The following is a 7,852-nucleotide window of genomic DNA, read 5'->3' on the forward strand; positions in this document are numbered from 1 at the left end:
GGGGTCCCGCTTGGGTGCCTGGCCAGCCTGGATGAGGGGATGATGGCTGTTTGCAGCTGGTCACACCCCCTTCAGGGTGGGGGTCCCCACTGGGGTACCTGGCCTGTCTGGGTGAGGGGCTGAGGGCTGTTTTCCAGCTGGCAAGTGAGTAAAGCTTCCAACTGCTCCTTGTTTTCTTCTCTCTTTTTTTTTTTTTCTGGGCCAGCTTTAGCTCTGAGGCCTCGCTGCTGAAAACATAGATACAATGTTGCGGTCCGAGCCCTGCTGAATGGAAGCCCTTTTCTGGGGTTTTGTTTAGCTTCTTATTTGCAACATAGTATATAGTTGCTTAGAGTTGCAGCTGAGAGGCTGGCATGTGAGGTGGCGAACCTTGGAGTCTGCAGCAAGCAAGCCTCATGCTCGCTTCAGTGTAGACTAGCTTATTGACCTTGACCTCCCTATCCGCCCTGCCTGGCTGCCGGCCGCCATCTTGGCTGACAGTTAATTTGCATATACTCACTGATTAGCCAATGAAAAGGGTAGCGGTCGTACGCCAATTACCATGTTTCTCTTTTATTAGTGTAGATTATATTTGCCAATTTTAGCTTAATAATGCTGGAAAAATAAATATTCCAGAGTAAATCAAACCTGGAAAGTCCAATGAGCTCTCTTGACAAGCTCTATCAAGAAATGTAGATATCCAAGTAGGTATTTCTCTAATTGATAAAATAATAAAAAATGTTTATTTTAATTTTTGTTTCTGACTATCCAGTCTTTATTTTGATGTACCAATTTACTTATATAGCTCATCTGCCTGTGGATATTCATTCCTCCAGCCAACCATAAAAGAAAAACTAGGCATGCATTGATATTCTATGTTAAAAAATGATATGATGTGCTAAAATGCTTCTTTCAGACACATTAGGAAGATAAAATAATGAGGTGAAAAACATTAATAAACCTTGAAGACAAGAACATAATGTGATGAAACCATGGATAATCCATTGGAGCATATATGAAGTCAACACTTGGAAAATAGTAAATATGACAAGATGAACAAAGAAAGAAAGGTTTAGTACATAATTTTGTGAGCATGTTCTCCTCTTAAGACTTCTGTGCAAGCTTATTGACCTTGACCTGCATCAATACCTTGGCTCCTCTATCTCTTTCTCATATCTATGTACAATCCATAACTTTTCTTCTATTTACATTTCTAGTGCTGTGGCATGGAAAGAAATGTTCTCCAATGGCCAAAGAACTGTGATAGTTCACAGTAGACCTTGATTCTCCTTCCAGCTTCTCTGTTAATACTGGAGATACTATTCCAATTCTGATTGAAATTTATCTTACAAATATAGTGGAACTAAAATGTTTTCACAACTACTCTTCCATGTACAGTCAAACATCACAGTGCTATTGCTCTTTTTGGTGACAGTGCTAACAATCATACAGAAAATGCTACTATCTATAGTGGCATCTCCTTATAATGTGGCTCTTTAAAAGTCAGAGTTCAGCCTGAGACATGTTCATGGCTTTGCTTTTTCCAATAGGATTTTGTTACTGACAAACAGAAAGACCTCATTATACACTGGTCTCATTTATAAGACAATCTTAGCTCAAGGAGTCCAAAGGCTGTGCTAAATGGGAGGCTTCATATTATTAGTAAATCATTTATCACTGGGGTAAAAATAATTATGAGACATCTTGTTAATCCTTCCAACATTTATAATATATTGGTTATGAGTTATCAGCAATGAACAATGAATAAATGAGCTTTTGACAAAAAAAAACCTGAAAAACTTTCCAAGTTTTGTCTCTTCTAACATTTTGAGATTTTGCTGTCACTGACTAATGTGGTAACCTATTTATACTGAATCAAACTTGTTGACATTTAAGTGTAAAAAAAACCAACACATTATCTAAGCAGTAGAAAGAATATAGGAATGACATTCACGAACATTTCCAGCTGTCAACAAGTCAGGTTTCTTACTAACTATGAGCCTTTGAAGTATTATGTTTCTTGGATAGAGTGAGAAATACTGTTACTTCAAGTTCTTTTTGTGTGTTTTATTTTTTTTTGTGTGTGTGTGTCATATACTTGTTTGTCCTAATTATCATGATCACGAGTCCCTCTGCTCCTCTCTTCTCTAATGTGCACTATTTTTCTTTTAAATAATAGCAGAAAAAATTTTCTTATGCATTTGGAATAGGTGATCATTCACACAAAACCAAGGACACCAACATCCCTTCAGAATTTAATTAAAGATCTATTCTTAGTAAGTAGTAAGTAGTAGCAAAACCGAAAATATTCCTAAATGTAACCAAGGAAAAAAGGTTAAACAGGAGCATCTATTTCCTTTTATCTCCTTGAGGAAAATATAACTTCTCATGTGGACATTGGATCAAGAAACCCTCACTGATGCCTCGGTAGGACATCTACCCTTGCAAGTGACCACTCTGTTTCTGAGATGAATGGGACTACCTCTCTCCATCTGTTTGCTTCTTCTTCTCTAAGAAGTGCAGAGCAGCGAATACCACATTCCTCCTCTTTCTAACTACTAACTTCGCATTTCATTGTCATGCTGGGAAGGGATGCAAATACTTTCTAAAAAGAAAATTTTATAATATAGTGATGAAGCATGTTGAGCTTGCCAACCTGCTCTCTGGTCTTAGCCCCATCACTTAGTAATTGCATAATTTTGACAAGTTACTTGATTTTCTGCTCTACTTTTTATGTCCTGGGCTCACCCTTCTAACTGTTTCAAATAGTTTTGGAAGGTGGCAACTTCTAAATTGTTGGAGTTCATCAATTGTGTGAATAAGGTCATCGTGGAAACTTGAAAGAGATAGGTTTAAGACCAGTGATATGAAATGTTGTCTATGTAGGATTTAGTACTTTCAGCATGTAGGTGATTGGAGGGTTTCTGAGTAGTGCCTGACATGCCAAATCTCTCTTTTACTCTTAGAGTATGGGTTACCTATATGTATGCTAATGTGTGCATTGTGCAATAAATTGATCTAAAACAGAGACTTAAAACAACAAACATTTTTTTATCTTGCAATTTCTGTGGACATAGCTTAGCTGGGTGCTTCTGACTCTAGCTCTCTGATGAATCTGTAGTCTGTTAGCTGGGCCTGTGGTCTCATTTGAAGGCATGTCCAGGGAGCAAGCAGCTTCCTAGCTTACATGTTTAGCTAGAGTTTCTCAAGCAATCCTTGGAGAGGCCCATGTGGTAAGCACGCAAGGCTTTCTAATGACCACATCCTTGCCATCTCAAGAATGTTGTCCTTCACTTTGTTAAACCAGACCTTTTATTTTATTCCCACACAGCCATGCCCACAGGGTATTTACATGCCATTAGACTACTTGGAGAGTTGGAGAATTGTTTACATCACAGAAAGTAAAGAAATTCCAATTGACTATTAGGCTTTATGTTCTTCAGACCATTCTGTGATGGAAATCTGTCTCACGATAATTCATACTGACTGGCACTCATGAGAACTGGCTGGTTGGTCTGTCTCCATTCTTCTTCTCCTCATTCCTCCTCATCTGCTTCCTTCTGAGGATAAAAATTCTCTCACTATGCAGAGCAACCAGGCAATCTCCAGTGGCTATTCCTAGCCTGCCCATGGCACAACCCAATCCATTAGCATGCTCTGCAGGACCAGAGGACCTTCCATTTAACAGAACTCTACCCGCTAGTAAACCATTGTTGTTATATAGCAATGTGGTGTTTTTTTTTCATTATGCTCAAATTTACTTAACTTTTTCAATTCTTGTTAATTTTTACTTTGGGGATTTCTGTGGTTCTAGAGTAGAGCAAGTTGGATGTGAGTTGACCAGTTTTTAACTATTATAAAGAGTTTTAACTATAATGCCTAACCCCTGCCCATTAACAATGGTGGGGGCTTGCAGGGAGAAGGTTTCTTAAGTTTTTATTTTTGCAAAATATTTCTGTCAGTTTCATGTCTCCAAACATTTGAAATGTAAACAATTGAGTTTATTCCAGAAAACGAGTGAACACAGATTGAAGAGGATATTCTGATATTTTGTCATTATATTTCTACAGGTACTCTCAGCCTTCATTGTGCTAATTACTCTAACTTTTGTTCTTTGTGATTGAAGTTATGATTTCTATCAAGTCCTCTCTTTAAATACCTTTGTTGTTTCATCAAGTTTAAAATATGGTATTTTCTCCCTTTATACTGTGATTGCAAATTAAAATTACAGTAAGAGGGCTTAACTTTCTGCTCAAGATTTACACAGCTCTACCCTATATTAAAAAAAAGTTTAAAGACAATATTTCTTTGTTGTGAGGATTTTAAAATGTGGTATTCATAGAAATAAAAAAAAACAAATATTTTAAAACAACCACACACATAAGAGAACAGAATGAATAAACAAAGCAAATATATTATTTACTAATAAAAATTAGTATTAACAGGTGACATAAAAATAAAGTAACACATAAAAATTAATATTGTATCATCATTAAGAAGGATACAAACTTTCAACTATTTATAGCAAAACAAAATAAAAAATCCTAAGGTATTTAAAATAACATCAATCATTACACTGCTTTTCTGAGTACTTTGCTGAACATAAAGATCAGTGTAAACTTTTATTTTCAGTTTTTCTGGTCATCCAGACTACTTTTTTTAATTTATAAAATCAAATAGGTTTTCCCAATCTAACTTCTAAAAATAACAAGAATGACCTGACTTCAACTTACCTTGTTGGCATTATACTTAAATCAAATACTAAAATAGTTTTAAATACAAAGCTAGCAAAGGCCAGTTGAATGTATTAAATTACCTGAGAGGAAAAAAATTGAAATACATGTTCACACTAACCTTTTGAAATTCAGGACGAAAGTGATGGCATTAGCTCTTTGCCAGACAGTGTTTTCTTCACAAAATGTTGGCAACATTCCATTTTAAAACTTCTTCCTTTAACAATCACTGAAATGTACATTTAGACAGTAACCATTTAAATGCCAATACCATCAAGGAAATGTTGAGAAATTCTGGATTTAATAAGAAAAAAAAGGACTATTATTCCCACTTTTCATTCTACTTCAACTCAAAACTTGAAGTGGAATTCTTGTTTTTTGTCCATTTGGTGAAATTCTTTCTCTACCCATTGATTTGTTTTTCCCACTAACACCTTGCTCAGTGCTTCTAAATGATTTTTCTTGGATATTTTCTGGAAATGGTGGTGGGGATGTTGGTTCTCAATAGGGTAATGTTTCTCAGAACAATACTTATATCTCATTTTTTTCTTCCTACTCATGGCAGGAAAACTGAGAATAAATATGCTGACCTAGATGAAAAACTTAGGTTCAGAGTCATAAAGTAACCTGTCAAAACTCACCCACCCAGAAGGTAGTGTATTCAGAATTTTTACTCCTCTATGACTTTTGTATGTGGGTGCCAATGTCATGAGCTTATTATGTGCATATGTATTAACTTATTTTTTCCTCTTCTTAACATATAAGTGGAGAAAGTTTTCATTAGCACCACTTTAACCAAATCAGTATAGGGCAGAACTCACAGAAGCTTTGCCAAGAGCAATGACCATTTGATGGTGAATTTTCTTATATGAAATTATCAGAAATGCCTTTTATCCTTGTCAGATAATCTTGCCCTTATATACTTCAAACTATAATCTCCCAAATATTTTTACATATATTCAGTTTTTCTTAATAACTCAAAGCAGTAGTAAAATTAATAATTATTATAATCAGTAGCTTATTATGTGCCACGCATTGTGCTAAGAACTTTATATTTTATCTTTACAATAGCCCAGTGAGGTATCCACTATTACTGATCATGTGTTATTGATGAAGAAAGAGACTGAGAGAGATTAAGTTATATATAAGTCACAGAAATTCGACTCTTATTAACTTAAGAGGGAAAAGGAGAGTTATAAGTAGATGCCAGACTAGCTCACAGCTGTGAAGCAAGCGGACCTACGGGACTGGATTGGAGGAACAGACACTCCCAGAGCCCTCTCTTAGAATCTCTGGGACTCCTACGTCTCGCTGGGTGCTGGTGTGGTGCCACTGGCATCTCTGGAGCCACATTCTAATAGTTCTGGAATCTGAGAGAATGAAGAGACTTTTCCTGGCCATCTCCAACATGACCAGCTTGGGAAGGACATGAATGATAATAGAACTAATGATAGTTCATTTCAGGCACTGTCCTAAAAACTTTATATCACACAAAAGTCCTAAGAATAAGATATGATTGTCCCATCTCCCCTTTTTTTAAACAAAGAAGGAAAACAGACTTAGAGAGGTCATAGGACTTTGCCTAAGGCCCAATAGGCAGGAGGTGGTTGTGCTCAATTTCCCAATGAAGGCAGCATGACAGAAGAGCCCATCCCCTACCAGCTACTCCATCTGCAGTGTTGCCTGTTGGGCTGGCTTGGGTCTCATGCCCATCAGTGAACCAATTGCCATGAATAGGAAGATGTTATCCTACTGGTTCTTCTTAGGTCTAGTGCCCATAACTGTAGTCAAGGGATTTAATTCTGTTACAATAAGAAGTAGGCACCTCAGGACTTCCCTGAGATTATACCAGCATTAAGTAGGGAAGCTGACAGAGAACTTAGCTATGTCAGTTCTAGAGCCTTATCTATACTATATCATAATAATAGTGTGTGCTGCTATCTCATTTCATAGATAAAGAAATCAGCTGGGTAAAATCAAATCATTCCCAAATGTGCATGGCAAGAAAGAGGGGGAAAGAAAACTTGATGCTAGGTCTCTCCATTCTTTGACTCAGGGACTTGTTCATCCTCCTATTCAGCTCCCTTGCAGGAGGTGATGGGGTGTTTTCACTATACTTATTTCTAAAGACAGCTGGTTCAAAGTACCCATCATGTCGACCGGTAGGAAAGGACAGATGCAGTAGTAAAGTAGCTAGATATTTAGTTTCTGTATTAGTTTTCTAAGGCTACTGTCACACAGTACCTCAAAGTGGGTGTCTTAAACAACAGACATTTTTTGTCTCCTAGTTCCTGTAGGCTAAAAGTCTGAGCTCAAGGTGTCAGCAGGATTGGTATCTTCTGAAGGCTGTGAAGGAGAATTTGTACCAAATATTTTTTTCTCTCCTAGATTCTGATGGTTCGCTGGCAGCATTTGCCACTCCTTGCTCATGGATATATTGCCCCGATCTCTGCTGTCATGTTCACATGGTGTTTTCCCTGTGTGCATGTGTGCGTCCCAACGTACACTTTTTATAAGCACACCAGTCATATGGGACTCCGCCTTCTTCCAGTAGGATCTTAACTTAAATAACTACCCCTGCAACAACCCTATTTTCAAATGGTTCATATTTGAGGTACTATGTGTTAGGACTTCCACATATGAATTGGTGAGGGGGTAGGTATATTCAATACATAACAGTTTCTCTAATAAGAAAAAAAGCTAAAGGAAACTGGCATAAGTTTTCTACTAAGAAAGACTTTCATTGGCCCTTTTATTTAAATTAAAGAGGGAGGAATGTAGAAAACTAACCTCAATGGGCAGTTTGGAAAAAAGAAAAATGGCAGGGCAAGGTTGGAAGAAGGGATAGACAATAAGAGAGCTTGAGAGGACTGGACTGTGGAAAAGGGGGTAGGAGACAGCAAAAGCATATTGCAGTGGCCAGGGCACCTTCTGAAAACTTGAACCAAGTGGATGATTGGTTCTGATCCAAAACACCATTGAGATTATAAGAAGTGGATGGTATGGCCAAGACAACAGAAACAAGAAGTCAACTGTGGCCTCATTGTTGAAGATTATTCATTAGAGGGGGTGGTGAAAAAATGAAAAAAGAGAAAAATCACGAGAAAGATAAAAAATTAGGATGCAGAGTCATTCTTGAA

The sequence above is a fragment of the Myotis brandtii genome, unplaced genomic scaffold (assembly GCF_000412655.1).
Source record: "Myotis brandtii unplaced genomic scaffold, ASM41265v1 scaffold125, whole genome shotgun sequence".
Lineage (NCBI taxonomy): Eukaryota > Metazoa > Chordata > Mammalia > Chiroptera > Vespertilionidae > Myotis > Myotis brandtii.